We start from the raw sequence: 19586 nt of genomic DNA, 5'->3' as shown, positions 1-19586 counted from the left end.
TAAAATTTCTTCAGAATTTTCATTTGAAATTTAATTTTAATGTAACATAACATGACTTAAAATACAGATTAGCCTAAAAAAAGTATACACTGTTCGTTTATAAATAACTTTAGAACAAATTCAGATAAAATTCTCATTTTCGGGGAAATTGTAGCTTAATGGATAGGTCGAAGAGGTGCTGTCGAGTACCCAGCACAGTCCCCAAACCTAACACCAATTTCTACATATGGGGGACCCTAAAGGATGTTGTTTATTGGGAAATGCCAGCTACACTGGATGTGCTATGAGAACAAATCAAAATTTAACGTCATGTGCAGCTATGACACTGGACACATTACGGAACTTAGTTCGTGGAGCAGTTCAGCGGCATCAGTAGTGTTTGGATGCTGTTGGTGGTCACTTCAAACACCTACATTAAGCTACAATTTCATGAAAAACGAGAATTTTTTCTCAATTTGTTTCACTGTTTTAGGACCCCATCTTCTTTCATTCAGAGCAGAACTAAGTACAGATCTAATACTTTTCTTCTTAGGCATAATTGACAACTTATCCAACTAAATATAACAACTATAAATAAACAGAACACTACAACTATACTTATTTCACTATTTTTAGGTCTATGTAAATGTTTCTGTGTAAATGAAACACTCAGCAAACGAATATAAACCCACAACACAAAACTAAACACTCAACTAACGATTATAAATGCACAAAACAAACCAAACAAGGCTGCAAGCCGAGTTTGATAACCAGTCTACTATTGTAATATGAAGTTACGACATGTGTATCGTACAAAGTTTCATCTGCTTTGATAAAAAAAATAATGTAAAATTGAATATTGTCTAAATGTAAAATTTTTATTGCCAGCTATATACATTTGCTTTGTAGGTGATCGATTCATATAGAGGGCCTTGTACGAGAAACATTTGAAGCTATATACATTTGCTTTGTAGGTGATCGATTCATATAGAGGGCCATGTACAAGAAACATTTGAAGAATGTTATTATTGTCGGTACTGTCACCATGACTATTTATAAATATAAGTGTCAATGGTATTGCATTAACAGCTGTACTGATTTATTAATTCCAACAAAATCGCGACAGAGGTATGAAGAGGAATATAAGAAGTTTTAAGAGTGTGTAAAAAAAAAGTAGAGAATATTTCTGAAAAGTTTATGCTTGAATATTGTTAAATGAAAAGTGAAAAGAAGAAATCAAGTTCTCTGTGGATTCATTATTCTATGCTGCGGTGTACGGTATCACTGAAGAAAAACGTGGACATCAATCAGTAAGTAGACACAATAATTGTTAGCTTTTTAAAGCAAAAAAGTGAATTGTGAAAATGTTACCATTAATGTGTATAACAAATAAAAAGCTTACAAGGACAAGGATCCTGCTGATCCAAAGTTGCACTCGGGCATGGGTTCAATTCCAGCTTGTGCTCATTACTGGTAGTTTTTCCGAGGTTTTCTCCAACCATAAGACGAATGCGAATGTCAGGTAATCTATGACGAACCCTCAGCCTCATCTTCCCAAATACCATCACGCTATTACCAATACAATCAATGCCAAATATCCTAGTAGTTAATACAGGGTCGTTAAATAACCAACTAAAAAAATTGCAGAGAGCAATCAGAGTAGTATAATGAAGCTTTAATGGTTGAAGTGTTGATCAAAACTTTTTAGTGGTTGTGGTAGCAGTATGTGTAAGAAAAGTAAATAGTTGGTGTACTATGGTTGATGTTTAAGAAAGTGCGAAGTTAATACAGTGCTAATAGTACCTCCATCCATGCCAACAACTCTGCTACAGAAAAGAATAATGAAGTTATGCCTTAATAAACTCTTGATAACCCTTCAGAACTGTTGTATTCAGGATTTAAAGTATTTGACTTCCATCAAATTTATAACAATGTATTATTGAATTTCGTACATAAAAACCGAAATATATTTAATTTATATTCACATAAATCAGTGATGTCAATTGATGCCCATAGGAGCAAGCGCGTGCTTTAGAGCTCAGGAGAGCCTGTTCAGGGATGGTCAGCACTGATTCAATAGATAAAGGGAAGAGAACTTATTAAAACTGTATCCATGTTAAATTTTAGATTTGTCTGGAAGTATTGCATTATAAGAATGTAAGTTTTAATTTTAATGTTCATTTTTCACAAGTTTGATTTTTTTGTTCAAAAGAAATATTTTCTCAACTTTCTTTATAGACAAGTGAAATTTTCAGATACAGGCCTATTTATTTAGTAGGCTTACAGAATGTTTTCGTTAATTTAATATACCGTAAATGCATATTACTGAAGATAGTGTATTGAAAGTTTTGAAAATATTCGCATGGAAATGAATGACTAACAAAGCAACTACTGTTACATCATAAGCAAAAGATACATCCCCATGTGTTGTAAAAATGTCAGCTCTATAGCTTCAGCACATTTCGAGAAAATAATTTAATATTCTGATGATAAGAAGTTGCTCACCAATATCACCTTAAAAGCATAATGTGATAAGAATTTTGTTATGGAATATTAGTTACACTTAAAACATATACAGCACCTAGGTAACTTTGCTTTGTACTGTAATATTTTCTTGATTAGTTGATTGATTATTTTTATAGGGCTAAAGGTATCATCAATATCAATTACAACTTGTCATGTCATACTCAATCTCTTTTTTTGGGATATTTAGTACAGTATAGTTGTACTACTATGGAATTTATGTGAATATTCCTTCTTAACTCTTAATTATGTTATTAACATTTAAAAACAACTGCAATATTAAGAAATTGGTATTAGTACTTTTGTTTTACAGACAATATAGATAATATCAAACAGAAAGAAGCCATATAAAAATAACGACATAAAATGTCACGTTCCGTTTGAAGTTTGTGCACCACTGTTTTCTTAATCCTACAGGCTGCTTACTCATATACACAACCCTTCCTCTTTCCATACTTAGCGCTTGATGCCCGCGCACAACGTCAAGGTCAGAAAAATGCGCTTGCTTTGACATCACTGACATAAATATAAAACCAAAAGATCAGAAAACATATTATGCTTAACAGAACCTAAATGTATCATAACTGTAGCATATAATCACAGTAGCAATTTCGGTGCAAGGCTTTATAACTTGGTAAATTAATAGCTAAATTCCCAAATATACACTATCTACAAAAAAGTAATTGGGCACTATTTTTGCCCCTTTAGAACCTCGTGGTACCACCTCTTGTTGCTATAACAGCAGCCACCCTTTCAGGCATGTTTTCCACTAGTTTGTGTGGGATATCCACTGGAATGCGTCGCCATTCCTCTTGCAATATGGCACTCAGTTGGACAATGGAAGTTGGCCGAATTTCCCGAAACCTCAATCGCCGGTCCAATTCGTCTTAAAGGTGCTCAATGTGATTGAGATCAGGACTCTGTGCAGGCCAGTTCAACTGGTCACCTTATTGTCTGCATACCACTGCACAGTAGAAACATGACTTCTAGCAATTACTTTTTGGTAGATAGTGTACAATTTACTAATGCTCCTTATTTTAAAAAATCAATTAAAAATTCCTGTCTAGAGAGAAAATTTAAAGTTCAATTATTCTGATATGTTTTTCTTCTTCTTTTTTCTTTTTCTTTTTTTACTTTTTACTCTGTTATTTAATAAAATATCTTAACATTATGTGGAATGCCCTCTGAGCACGAGTACGTAACTTACTCTTTCTGGGGATGCTAGAATGTTTTTATATAAAAAAAGCAATATGTATCTTTGTTCTACGAGGGCTATTCATAAAGTAGCCATTTATTTTTTACAAACCTGTGAATGACGTTACAGAATTGGGTTACAATACGTTTGAAATTGTACACTCTAATTTATTTTTCCACACATTTTCCAGTCACATTGAGACACTTGTCGTAGCATTTGACGAGCTTTGAAATTCCACAATCGTAGAATTCGGCCAACCTACGACGCTGATTCTCAACTCTTCGTCATTGTCAAAGCACTTCGAGCCAAGCCACGTCTTCATGTGCATGAAGAGATGGTAATCGCTAGGTACCAAATGTGGGCTATAGGGAGGGCGATCCAATACTTCCCATCGGAGTTTGGTCACAGTATGACGCGCTGTATACGGCCGGGTGTTGTCATACAGGAAAATCACCCCAGAGCTCAACATTTGTTGTGACGTTTGTTTTAAATTGCGCTTTTCAAGTTTGTTAGTGTGTTACAGTAACGCTCAGCGTTAATTGTGGCATTCCTCTCCAAGAACTTCATTAGCAAAATTCCTTTTCTGTCCCAGAAGACAGTTGCCACAAGTTTCCTCGTGGAAAGTGTTTGACGACACTTTGTGGAATTTTTCAGGGAGTGAGTATGGCCCCACTGCATTGATTGAAGCTTTGTTTCTGCATTCACATACCGCACCCAAGTCTCATCTCCTTTCATAATCTGATCGAGAAAAGCATCACCTTCTCTTTCGTAATGCTCAAGAAAGGACAGTGCTGCTCCCATCGGCTGAGCCTTTTGTTCCTCAGAAAGGAGTTTAGGAACCCATCTGGCAGAAAGTTTCCAGTAGCCCAAATCTTCGGTAATCACTTTGTACACAAGAGTACGACTAATCTGTGGAAAATCCTCACTAAGCTCTGACATGGTAAACCTGCGGTTTACTCTAACCTTTTTGTCAACCAAACAAATCAGATCTGCATTCACGATACTCGGTCGAGGTTCTCTCTTCATCATGGACATTGGTTCGCCCATTTTTGAACATACGGCACCATCCAATTTTTAACAGTCTCCCGACTTCCGCATTTCTCTTCTCTTCAAACTTTTTCCTACCTTAGTTTTGCATAATGTAAAAATTAATTGAAACATTTAATTTTTACGTGGTTGAAGGTGATTTATATGATGGATTCTCTTGTTCCAGAGATGCCCTGGAATGTGCAGCTAAGCTTATACAAAGAGTGTTTTCTGTTATGAACATTAAGTAAACAGATATATACATACATTCGTATATATGGTCTCGCATCCACATTGAATAATCAAGACAACTATTTTTTGTTGGTAGTCAACATGTAGATACCTATTAATTTTGAGAAAAATTCGTTCCAGCACCGGGAATCGAACCCAGGACGTCTCAACTCTGCGTGCTGAGCGCTCTTTCCAACTGAGCTATGCCGGGACACGATGCACGGTGCCAGCCGAACTCTCCTCATTATATCATCAATGGCCTACTACCTGCAATTTAGACATATACCGGTAAGTCATATATGCAGGAGCACATATTTAAATGACTTTATGGCCAATTTTAACAAGCTTGCTAACATTGATATATACCTATACTCACATATGAAGTCTCGCAATCCTCAGATGTTCGAAAAAGGAGCGCGACACTTTAATCAAATCAGAACTGCAAATCACAGTCAACTTCAATTACTCATGTAGGAAATTTTTACAATTTGTTTGAAACTATTACGCTAGGTAAAATATCTCAAAATACTTTAATTTAAGCCTAACTGCCAAAATGTACAATAAAATTGTTTTTAGTGCCGCTAACTGAATTTAATAATTTTTCAATTTTTTATGTGAAATATTGTAGACCACTTAGTCTCCCATATTTTCTTCAAAAATAGTTGGCAACCCTAGCACCAACACTATTTCTACCCAAGTCTTCAACAGAAATCAGAGTGAAAAGTCCATGTGCTTGTGTAATACTCATACATGTTTTCCATCTATTAGGAATATTCACAGTTTGCTGTATCTTCAAATGATTCTTTGGACATTCTGTAATATTCTGTGAATTTGTCTGGATGCTGTTCTAACTCCACCAATAAAACACTACAAGCACCATGATTTTCAACGTTTTGAACCAATGAATCCGAAACCTATGCCTTTATCTTCGCATTCTTATTATTGACAATAGCAGAAGATCTCCATCTGATGACTCCACACTGAATGACTCATTAGATCAAATAACATGGCGTTATGTGTCACGCTCCATGTGCCATGCATCATGTTTCTTGCATCATCCGGTGTGTTAACATGCAGGGTCGAATCTAGCTACTTGACGCCTCTAGGCAGAGAAAAATATTTCTGCCCCTTATTTCGCCCTATATGCGTCATTTGGATCAAATGAAATAATTGATTCTGCGTCATTATTACTGTTTCTAATATCAGAAACGCCTGACTAAAATGAACCACACGCTGCACTATTTTCGGTAACTGCTGTTCACCACATTATTACACTCTGATGTACCTGGACTCGAACTGGAACAAGCTGGCTATGTTTGTTTTTTAAATAACACATATTTTTGCACTTTTTCTCACCATTTCCTCTCTTTTTATTGCCTTGTCTTTCTCGAGTTTCCGGTATTGTTGTTTAGTCAACTGTCCGAAGACAGGTCTGGAACCCACAAGTGACACCATCAAGGCATCACTCATAAGGCAACTAGGCCAGGAGATAATGGGATAGGGTGACCAGTTCCTTTCCCCCTCCATTGCATACAACGCTAACTAGCTACATATTACACTAATGAGATTTTAGATGCAGTTCATCCTCTGACACATATCGTCAAATGAGATGTACTGTCTGGTAATAGATTTACATATCAGCCAGAACCTCAATAAGAGGTGTTTCTAGTATTGAGAACCACTGAGATTTTTCCGACTTTCACTCATTATAATGAATATTAAAATATAAATCACCTAGGTACAAAACAACTGCACCCTTTACCGTTTGAAATTAAACTGAATTCCCAAGCGTCCGGCTGATACAATGACTGGCGGTATTTTCTTTGAATTTAAGTCTGAATGGGGATTGCTGAGTGTTGATACTGGCTACTCTTATGACAGAGTTAGCGGCGTTCTCATCAGTTCATTACAAAGCTTGTGATTGCGAGCAACGAGATTTGCCTTCCTAACATATCATAATATAATACCATAAGTTCTTTAATGTTATTATGTGACACTCTCACAGTGAGAGGGCATAACACTTTTTCTGTGCGTTTTCTGACCATTAGTTAATGGAGAAAATGGTGTTAAAAGATAGAGAGAAAGACTCTGCGCTACACTACTACATTTCCAGAAAACTTTAATTTTTCTCTCTGAGTAAAGAACACGTCTGCTTGTCATGTGGTTCTGAAAATGGGTGTATTTCCTGCTTTTGTTGTGTTTATTTAATTTGTGGGATAACGTAATAGTGTATTTGTGTATTACGCTGTGCTAAGTAGGCCTCCTTGAACTTATATTTTTGTAGTGAGTTATAGAGAGGCAATCCACTTTGGGATAGTTTTTTGTGAAATGCTTTCCTCCCATATTCCACACAACAAATCCACCATTTCAGATCGAGATGTTTTCCTCATATTAAGGCGCTGCCACTCTTGTAGTCTTTCATTCCACATATCCTTCAGAGGTTTGAAGCATGCTTTGTCCAGTGGCTGAAGGGTTTCTGTTGTGTGTGGAGGAAGCTTTAATATGGTAATATGTTGCTCTCTAGCTTTTTCTAGAGTTGTCAGGTCCAAATGTGATAGATATCCATCAAATATTAATAGCAAAGGCCTTTCTTTAACCAGACTACATAATTTTATAAACCAATCTTGAAAAATGACTGAAGTCATATACCCTTTGTCAAAACTTGCATAAAAAGTTCCTTTTATGTCATGTTTTCCTTTCCTAGTTGTCCACAAGTGCTGACCAGTAAAAATTATTAATGGAGGAAGCACTTTTCCATCTGCTGAACAACAAGCAAGAATGCTAGTGTTGTCTTTGCCGGATCCTTGTACATTCTGATGTGCCTTCTGACCTTTACCAGCAACACATTTCAATCTTACAGGATTACTGCAAATGTAAGTCTCATCCAAATTATAAATATGAGATGGCTTACCCCCAATGCCTAATGAAGCAGTGACTTCTTCTAATCTATCATAAAATTAATATATGATAAATGGATCGGCAGTGGTTGTTCTTCTGTTCATCTATAATTTCTCCAAATTTCTAATGCTTAGGTTATGTCTTCGTAAGAAATTTGTCATCCAATCCTTTCCTGGCCTTCCTGTGTTGCTATTAAAGGGTGTACTGATGTTATTTTGGGAAACATAGTCGGCTACTACATTTTTTATTTCCTTAGTGGTTAAAGCAAATCCCCACTGAGCCATATCCCTTAAATGCGAAGCCAGCTTTCCTTCAGCCTCTAAACTTATTGCTGTCTTTCTTCCACGTTTCTGCAACATCTGTCCAGAAATACGCCTACTTAATAATGATTTATCTAAATTGTACTTTTTTGCAATGTTTCTCAGTGAATCTTTCTTTTCTTTCCACTCTCCCACAGCACTCTGTGCATCATCTTCATTGATTTTATTCTTTTTCGCATAAGACCTAGGCATTTTTATAGGTTAGACCTAGGCAGTACACAATGCTAGTCAACCTGCAACAAATGATGCAGCCAAAATAGCAATGGTTCCAAAAGCACCAATAACAATATCACTGCGAATAATTGCACATGCTCTTACCTGACTGTCTTCTTTTTCCCCCTCTTCAATATTTTCTTTTGAAACTGAATTTCAGATCTTCAAACAACACCATTTCTCTATCAACTCTGCAGCAAACTAACCAGAAAGCACTATGACTGCTGTGAAGCCTGGTAACAGTTCACCCAACCGTGTAGATACAAAATAACTAGGAAAGTTTGGAGGGAAAATTTGAATTTGTTCTACGAAAATTAGTATGCATGCATTTCCCCCTAGCCCCCCAAATTCATTAAATATTTTTTTACATTCTTTATCTTGTAAAGGATGTTTCTATACTTACTGAAGAGTGTTGTAAATTAAATATATATTTTTGTCTACTAAAATATACGCATAATAAACTTGTTTTACCCCACTTTCTCTGTGTCTCATATTTACCTCTCCTGACCCCTATGTGACTAATCCCACATCACCTAAGCCTTCTCAATCTAATTCTAGGACAACTGCATACCACAGCGAAGAGATAGAACACAATTCACAGGAATTGTCAACTACTCAAAAAGAGGTTCAATCTCAAAAACGAGTCTCTACTAAGCTAAATAAAACTCCATTCATTGCCTTTATTAATAACATTATACAGGAAGCACCTGACTATATCAGACCCTAGTTGGAAGATTTGAAAACTACTTTTGCATGGATAGACTCCAAATCCTATATTGGAATGCCAGAAGTCTAAACAACAAGATTCATGACATATCATACTTGGTATCCAAAAAATTTTATCATATAATCATTATTACAGAGACTTGGTTTCAAAATTATCGACAACAGAACATTAAATCCTACCATTTAATCTCCGCCAACCAGGAACATATTGGAGGTGGTGTCGCAATGTATATCCACAAGTCTGTTCACCTTACTAAGAAATATGAAATGTTTAATATTAATAATAAAATACAAATCATCTCTATCACAGTCAACAATATAAGTATCATGGGTGTATACTGAAAACCCAGGGAGAATATATCATTACACCAATGGAATCATATTTTAACAAACGTTTCTTCTCTTTCAATACTAATATGTGGCGATTTTAATATAGCCAACTTTCATATGCATAGACGATGGCAGCAAATCCATCATCCTCTCATAGAATTTGCTATATTACATGATTGGCAACTTGCATCTGAACATATTTTAACTAGAAAAGGAAGATGGGGTCAGGATGATTCTCAACCAGACTTAATTTGGTCATCCGAAGACTTACTACAGCATATTAATATTAATAAAATTTTGGATACTATGAATAGTGGTCACTATCCGCTTGATATAGATTTATACTTAAACCAAGCCATTTTCCTCAATCAACCTAATCCAGCACAACCCAGACATATTAATAGTAACAGGGTGGATGAGATAATATCTAAATTACAGAGTTTTCAGGATACAATAAAGGATTTTGACGACATACATAACTTGTTAATAGAAGAATGCCGGAAATGTCCTCTCTCTAAACAATCTGCTAGAAATAAAACTCCTCCCAAACCACCTTGGTGGAATGAAGCCTGCAACAGAGCAGTCGCCAAACAAGAGGGCTTGATATATGAGAGGAGTTCATAAGCCGGATTAAGTGTAATCTGTCAAGAAGCTTCTCTCAACTACCAGAGGAGCGCCACAAGCAAGCAAAAAATTGCGGGAATTTCAAAAGACTTCTCTTCACCTGCCCTGTATAGCCTATTATTATTTACAATTTATTACTTATAAATACTCTGCACCTCTCTGTTATATTAATATTTATATCAATGTTTGAAATATAACCATCCCTATTAATATTTTGATTTTTTGTTGTTGGAATGAAGATCTCGAGCCAACACCATCAGCATTTTCTGATCGTGATATGCCAGGAAGTGAAGGAAGGAAAAGGATTGTGAAATATGAAATGAATTAGACATGACCTACCAAATCTGTCGTGGTTAGAATGCATTAAATTTATTTAGGTAACAATATTTTTTTCATAAACATACAATATTATATTTTGTTACAATTAACTTCTACAGTCTTATTGCAATACAGAAAGATTTCATGATCCTATTAGTGCAATAATAATTACAATTAACAACATCACAGGGAAGTGTTGTATAAAAAAATCATATGTATACTTGTCTATTGGAAATCGGAGATTATTTCATAAAAAATGTAAAGGCAGTTTATTTAATTTTCTTCAATTTCTAGATATATTATTAGAGTTATTGTGTTATCATCCTCAGTAGAAATCGAAGTCTGCAATGCTGTATTCTTAAAGTCTTATACAAATATATATTGATGTTGCAAATAAGCAGTTACAATGTGTGTGTGTTTTGCCTTGTGATAACATAGAAGGCTAGTGTAACTGTCATTGTATTTAAATTATATGAAATGTTAAATATGATATATGCAGTACCTTTCACAAGCTTTGTTTAGTGTGTCGAGAAGATAGCTCCTGTGTTTTATATACAACCCTGGCCACAATGTGTATTACACAATAGCGTATTACCAGGATCACTTTCTGCATCCAGTTTCACAAGCACATGTAAAGTCCAAAAGGCACACAGCTCTTCAAATCTTCGTAATGAAATTTTTATTCTGATACACCATCAGTGCTAAGAGGAACACCTAGATGAAGAAGCTTGACATTGCCCCAGAAGTTTCTCCACTTAGAATGCAGACAGAAATAGTTGAACAACATTCACTCCCGTTCTCTTCTGGAAAGACAGTAACACCAAAAAGGAGGAAAATTCGAAGTCTTCGCATCCAACTGTACCGCTAGAGTATGGAAAGGGAAAACAAGGTACGAGAAGAACTGAAGACAGAACAAGCCCTGTGCACAATGAGGCAAGTTGTGCCTAAGCAATTACATGAACCAATAAAGAAATTGTACAGCTCTTGTTCACAATTTGCTCAGGGATGTCACTGCTCATCAGAATTGAAATGTAAAACCCTTAATATTTACTTACAAAGTCCAAGTGCAACAGAATTTTCAGAAAGTCATTGAAATTTCCTTCTGAAGCCATACTTCTACATAAGTTTGCTAAATATACAAATGATGCTGATTTTGTGAGAAAATATTATATGAGCTAAAATATGCTTGTGACAAAATGACTGCCAGGTGAGCCGCGCTGTCACATATGCAATGAAATGCGACTAAATATCAGTTTAACTTGTAGCAATAATAATGAGGATACTGTTGATGGGTTTGGAAACACTCATTATCAGGTAAAACTGCAAATCAGGTGCTTGTGTGTGTTTACGGCAACTGGTCTTTGTCATAATTACAAGCAGGTACAGAATTAGTTTTTAACAAATTCCGGTACTCCTGATACATATCTAGTAGACTTCATTTTCAATGCAATTCAGACATTACAGAATGTTGGCCTTAAGGTAATAGCAACTGTATATGAGCATAGGCTTAATAATCAAAAAGCTTACATCTTGCTTGGGGTAAAGCCAGATCAACCATTCTATTCAGCAAATGGTCAGATAAGAATTGTTTAATTTTTTTACACAAACCATCTCTTAAAATGTACACGAAATATGTCGAAAAAGTATAATGCAATAGTTCAAGACCAATATAGGAAAATGGAAACACGGACATTAAGCCATGCAGTAGCTGCAGACATTTCCTGCTAGCCAAGACTGGCAGTACATGCAGGAGATGCAACACATAGAGCAGAATTTGTAGGCAACATGGACAAGACATTTGATTCACTGAATGGAAGTACAGTTTTCGAGAATAGGAAGACAGTATGTGCGGCTGTGGAAGAAAAGTCTATGCATGTATTCACCTGGAATGAAATGTTGAATTTTTAGTAGTGTCAATTTTATAAATAGTGACAAACTGTGCATGTGCCATCCACATCTCGTTGAATTTATGACTTAAATGGAGCAAAATTACTATGGGAAGTTGTTAAAAATTTACACTGATATGCACTCGCTCTAAATTTGGAGTATTAATCAAGATTATTTAGAGATTTACTTTTGCATAATTAGAAATAAGGATGGTAGAACAAGCCAGATAACTTTTCGTGCAATGATATTCAGTACAGTAATCGGGCATTGCTGCTTAAAATAATGTTATGTTCTAGTAACAAATGAAATTGTGAAAGAGGTTAATAGCTGGTGAGGGAATCTTTTAATTTCTCCGATGTTGATAATGAGATCGTGAATGCAAATGCATTATAATATATTCCTGGTTATATTGGTAAGAAGGCATGTGATGCTAAACAGTGTGTTTATTGTCGTGCAGCTCTTTCAGACAATGAAAAATACTTACAAGAGGGCATAACATTCATGTTCAAAGAATATGAAAAAGTAAATGAAGATCCTCAGTTGCCCTCAACGCATTTATTAGAATGTGTAACACTGATGACCAAAATGTTTCATAACAGCTTAGAAAATCTGCTGTCAGACAATGATATAATAAAGCAATTTAATGAGCTTTATTCATGATAGTGTTAATTTTGATTTTCTTTCACACTGTAACTTCGAATGCAAAAATTATTTTTTTTCTCACTATAATGTTAAATCAATGCAAGACTCAGAAAACTGAATGAAAATATGTCTTCTGATAATATCAAAAAAAAAAAAAAACAAAAAAATAAAATTCATCTTGCACCAATAAATTGCTAACATTAAATAGCATAAATGTAATATAATCTGAAATTATATTACATAAAACTCCATTTTATTGATGCAGGACTTTTTTCATTTTCTTTCCTTCCTTTCTGTAATCATCACTTGACAGATTTTCATTCATTCGCCGTAATCTTGCATGAATCAGCACTCTTGTGAACAACGAAACGAAATATCTTTTACAATCAGAATTACAATTAGGTGCAAGGAAATCAAAACAAACTTCATCCTGAATGAGGCTAGTAAATCTCTGTACTACATCAGACATAGAAATCAGGTTTTTGAAGTTATTATCAAACTTATGTGTCATATCTTCAACACATTTAAGGAAATTCGCTGAAGGATATTGGAGAACATTCGTAACTTTTTCATATTCCTTAAAAATAGGAAATGTTATACCAGCTGGGAGGACTTTTTCAGAGTCAAGAACAGCTGTGCAACAGTAATTACAGCACTGTTTTGCAGAACAGAGCTTTTTGGCAAGATAACCAGCAACATAAAACATAGCATTCCTGTTAACAAGATCATTACTCAGATCAGAGAAATTACAACTGCGTGCAATGAACTGATTCACCTCAGAGTTTGGTGGGTTAACCACCATCTCACAACTAGTACCTGTTGACCCTATAGATGCTAGGACAACATCATAGTCAATTTCACAATTTCCCTTGTCACTACATATTAGCATATTCTGGGCAGCAACTGCTCGGAAAGCATAACAAAAGTCGTTACACGAAGGGTTGTCTCTATTACCACCTTTCCTTCTGATTATACAAAATGTATTTTCCAAACAATTTTGGTTTATCCTCCCCATCAAAAGTGAGTGCATGCCCTCTTTCTTAGCAACCTCCCACAACAATTTTGCAGCATAAAAATGTTGTACCCAACCATATGTGGATGGTGCATGTATTGTCTTTCCTTCAGTATTTATAAATTGGACAGACTGAAAAAAACTCGCCATTTCCTCCCAGACTCCATGGCGGCTGGTACCTTCCTTCACTGCACCACATAATGGCTTCATAATGTCCGTCATCACTCTGCCATTTAATGAATCAAAAGCTTTATCCACATAACCTACGAATTTTCCTGTGTGTACTCCTCCTTCAAGCATCCCAAAAGATGACATCGTGAGAATGGCTGCAGCAAACAAATGACTTAAAACTCTTGCTGCTGTGTGCACCCTCGTAACTCTGAAACCAGACACATAAACATCTTTATCAGTTAGTTTAGTCGCACGAAACTCATTATCTTTATCTGAGTTATATAACTGCACAATGTGCTCCCATTTTGCAGTGTAATTATCGTAAAACTTAGCAGAATACTTTTTGAACATGTTTCGTGTACTTTTAATCAAGTGTGGACTGTCAAAAAATGGTACAATTTTCCTGTCATTTATTGTAAAGGAGGGCTGATCTGTAGTAACTTCCAATAAATGATACGCCTTTTGATTGTTAGAGCCCTGATCACAAACAGTAGCTACTACTTTTAAACCAATGCTTCTCAGCTTCTCTATTGCTTTGACAATGAGTTCAACTCATGTATTGCTAGGGGTGCTTGAATGTGCTAAGAAATAGCCCAGAACTTGTTTGTAATTACTTCTAATATCTCTAACCATAAACACAAGACCTTGGTTGGCAATTCTATCTGATGAATAATTGCCAGAATACCTCTCAAAGCCATCTACGATGTCTTCGTTACTATTGTAGCACAAGTTTGCTTTTAAAGACATTTCATCCCACATAAGGCAACACAGTTTGTCAGTCTCAGTTATCTTACTACAGGCATTCCTTAGTATGTCAAATAGTTTATCACTAAAACCATCATCAGTGGTAACTAAAATTAATGACGATCTGGACTCAATCTGGACATGGACACGGAAATTACGACTTAAACTAAATCCAGAAAAATCATAGTCAATCAATGTGGGCCATTCACGTTTGTTAAGCACTATTACCATACCAAATTTGTCCCCGATTAAAATATACGGCACCGAAATTCCGTTCAGTGAATCAGTAAAGAATCCAGGTGTTTATGTGGATAAAAGTTTAAATTGGAACATTCAAGTTTCAGAAACCTGCAAAAAAGTATTCTCATTAATACACTCGTTTAGGCGATTGAAGAATTTTCTACCCTTTTCCATGAAAAAAATATTAATGCAAACACTCGTGATGCCCCACTTCGATTACTGTGATATTCTGTTTACTGACCTAAGCGTTACATCGGCGCAGAGACTACAACATGTTCATAATATGTGCGTCCGTTTCGTCTGCAATATTCGCCAGGCTGATCACATAACACCATCCCTCGAAATGTTGTCCTGGCTCCGTCTAGAAGATCGTAGGAAAATCCACTGTCTTTCCCTTGTCTTTCACATATTGCATTTCTCCACTCCTGTCTATCTTGCGCCTCGTTTTCAGAATTTATCCACCCATCATAACTTAGACACATGATCACAACACTCCTCAATGTTATCCATTTCCTCCCACGGAACATCCTCATATTCGTCTTCTTTCACTGTGGCTGTTCCTCAGCTTTGGAATTCCCTACCGAGTAATGTCAGGGACTGTCAGACATTAAACCAATTTAAGAATACGCTAACAAAATATTTTTCTAACAAATCTTTTAACAATAATAGCTGTTTCAGGTTTCTCAATGTTTAATGGTTATATATATATATATATATATATATATATATATATATATATCACAATTAAATATCTAAATTATCTCATTATTATTATTATTATTATTATTATTATTATTATTATTATTATTGCTATTACTATTATTATTATTATTATTATTATTATTATTATTATTATTATTATTATTATTATAACTATTTCTTACCAATGTTTATTATTGTCACACTAACATTACTTATCCAACTTTAATTATTTACTTTCATGTTGTTTTATGGTCTAGATATTAATGTAATAACTATGTAAGCAATTGTATTCAATTAGAATTAGAGTCTGGCTGGGCGGAAGAGAAGGCCTACTGGCCTTAGCTCTGCCAGATTAAATAAATACATAAATTATTATTATTATTATTATTATTATTATTATTATTATTATTATTATTATTATTATTATTATTACTTTTGCAATACTCTAAGCAATGGAGGCTTTGAAGGGAAATTTAATAACTTCTTAATCATCCTATAGGAACTTGGGCTCTGTAAATAAATGTTAAGAGCCTTTGTTTTCATTTCTAGTGACCACCAATTCCTCTGTACACACCGTGCATCTGAAGAGATACAATTTCTTACTGGTTGATATAATGGCCCAGGAACCTTACTCTTTATACATGCAAGGGCAGTGTGTATCTTCGGTTCTTTCTGCGTAGTCTTGAGAACTCTTCCTCTCGAACGATGCAATTGTACTCAAAGATGCGAATCTTTCTCCTCTTTGGTGTTAGGTCCCGCAGAATCTGTATAAAACGAAACAACAGAAAATATATAATTATAAACTAACAGTAAGAGTAAGCAGGCCTATAACACCACGAATAGAGGGTGCAGTTATGGGGTCTACTAAGCCCAATACAGGCTACTTATCTTTTCCTATAAATAACAATTACATAATCTTCAATTTTGACAGAATATACTGTATGTGTGTAGTTCTGAAGCATTGAAATTGCATATCATCGGCTTATTTTAAAAAATCTTGTAACTGCATTTCAGAAAATTGCACATAAGAACTTTTTATTTTTATACCCAGCTAACAGTTGTTATGCATTTGTTGTATACAAAAAGTAGAAGCATTTTCATACTAACGAGGTGTTATCAGGAGACTCATTTTAAAAAATAATAAATTTTGACTTGGTTTTAGAAGTAAGCTGATGATACCTAAGAAGTATATGGTTACCTTGACCGATGGAGATAGCCTGAACTTTGCAAGGTATGGCTTCTCTATTCAAATGTGTGCAGAGGGTACTTGTGAAGTACTTATCTTCAAAATGGTCCGCACACACCGAAAGCTGTTATGCAATTTCTTGGGCAGATTCACCTTTAGGTCTTCTCTGCCCATTGCTTCTAGCCATCCCTTGTATCTGAAATAAAAAAGGGAAATAAAAATAATAGGATAAATATAAATAATATAATGTATCTATAATACAATATAATATAATATAATATAAATATAAATGATGAGCACAGGAACACTATTTCGTGGTACCTTGTAAAATCACTGGGATATGCTAGAAAATGAAAAGAAATTGCTCCAGTGACCTTAAAGATAAAATATAAATAATTCCTCCATTCGTAATACTTTTTTGGTTAGCCTTTTTATATGTTGAAAATTTGTAGTAAAACGGTTTAAGTATAAACTACCATGTCTCAGTGCATCTGATCCCTTCGATTTTCTGCTTTATCTGAGTGATTTTATAAAGAGATACAAACAAGCGTTCCTGTGATTATCATTCGGTACTTTGCCTCATCACACATGACAGAATAAAGTTACTTAAATCACTGAAAATAACTTCTAAAATTGTAGCAAACCAGATAAATCAAACATCGGTGTCGTGTGCAGTAGGGTACCGGAGTTTCAGTACAAAGAATAACTGCAATAGATCCTTCTCTTGAAAAATATCCACCACGTGGTATTGTTAATTTAGATGAATACATAATACAGAAATTAAATATAATACATATATGTATTATGGAATGGCCATGGAATGAGATCGGAGAAACAGAACAGTTTGACGTTATTTATGTGAACTTATTAGTGTCATTTAAGGTGTTTCGACTTATTTTATGTAAGATATACATAGTAATTATTCTTTTTTAAACAAAGTGGTATTCGCATAATGATTTATTGAATGACTTTTGGAAAATAGCGACTTTTTCGCCTTGTTTCCTGCAATGTTGTGTGTTGCTATAGACATTTTATCAACAACGTCCAGGTTTTATTGGTTTTGCATATCGTGATATGAAAGTTTTATAGTTCTGTGCTGTGTCTGATATAAGTTTTGGAATATACTGTAGGTGAGACTATTGCGATATATGAGACTTTACAAATACCATATATTATTATTAATTTATAGACCCTTACTTGGTCAAGTATAAGCAAATCTTTTATATTTCTTATTACATGGAGGCTGCAACAGGAGAAGAGTCAACCGACATAAATAATATTTCTTTAGATACTTGTAACACAACGCAGAGTTCTAATCAAATTCAGTGTGATTATTGTGAAAAATGTTTCTTAAATTCAACATACATATTAGTAAATCCCACCCAGATATTCATCGAGAACGTCTCATTCGTAAACAACCCCGATGTTCAACCACCGTGTGGAAGAACAATTCCAATAATTTAACTAATAATTCTGAAAACCACTCTACTGCTAATACAAGTCCTTTATCCTTCTACAAACAAAATCTTTCTACTTGGAATGATAAATTTAGCGCACAGTTATCCGACAATGTGTTTGATGATGTGACACAGCAATTCCTGATTTTCTTATCCGAAGCAATTGATTATCTACCTGGACCCAAACATCCAACCAGGAAATATTACGAAGCAAGAAAACTAAAGAAAAATTTAAATAACCAGAGGACTTACAGCAGATCCACTAACCCAGAAAGAGCCACAAAACGAGACCGACAGAAAAGAAAAAACAGATTTCTTTATGAGAAAACACAATTTGATTACTTCAATCAACGGCGGAAAGCAATAAGAACAGTACTGAGTCAAAATAAACCAACGTGCAAATTAGATGTCAGCGAGATGCAACAACTTTACAGTTCAAATTTTTCTCAACCAAATAACAATATTCGATCAGAATATCCATCCCATTACACCGAAGCAGAAATACTCGAATTAGATGATACATTCCAGAAATCTATCACCAAGTCAGAAGTTGCGCTTTCAATATCTCGAATCGCGGTGGACACCGCTCCTGGCCCAGACCACGTCCTGATGAGAGTTCTGAAGGATGATACTGCTGCAGAAATCATCTCCTCCATAGCTACAAGAATGCTCCATATTGGGCACGTACCTCCATGCTTCCAGACCGCAAGAAGTGTTCTCCTTTATAACTCTGGTGACGAAAATGACTTTAAAAACTGGAGACCAATTACTATTTGTTCCGTGTTACGTAGGGTAATTGAATGTGTCCTCGATAAATGCCTTCGGGAATACATAAAATTCAATCCTCATCAGAGGGGATTTACACATTCTCCAGGAACAATAGTTAATACATCCCTTCTCAGATCCACTTCAATGTCCGCAAAATCTAAAAAATGTGATGCAACTCTCGTTTTCCTTGACGTTAGTAAGGCATTCGATAATATCGGGCACTTGTACCTATCAAACACATTAGATAGCTTGGTTATTCCAAGCTTGTTGAAAACGTTAATTTTGAAACTTCAACTAAATAATTCCACTAGAGTAGAAAACAATCATAAAAAAACTAATCCCATTGGTTTGCGAAAAGGAGTTATGCAAGGATTGCCCCTTTCACCCGCATTAT

The 19586-nt window shown here is 35.1% G+C and overlaps 1 long non-coding RNA gene across 1 annotated transcript in view; it reads left to right on the top strand.

The window, feature by feature from the left end:
- LOC138710166 (uncharacterized) overlaps positions 1-19586 on the top strand; it is a 77384-nt gene that overhangs the window by 45005 nt on the left and 12793 nt on the right. Inside the window, exon 5 of the long non-coding RNA XR_011335130.1 lies at positions 5096-5242. This is a non-coding gene — a long non-coding RNA (uncharacterized lncRNA). The remainder of the gene's footprint in view (positions 1-5095; positions 5243-19586) is intronic.

Source organism: Periplaneta americana, chromosome 12 (assembly GCF_040183065.1).
Source record: "Periplaneta americana isolate PAMFEO1 chromosome 12, P.americana_PAMFEO1_priV1, whole genome shotgun sequence".
Taxonomy (NCBI): Eukaryota; Metazoa; Arthropoda; class Insecta; order Blattodea; family Blattidae; genus Periplaneta; species Periplaneta americana.
Note: the sequence above shows the minus strand (reverse complement) of the source record. Positions and strands in the feature narration are given on the sequence as shown.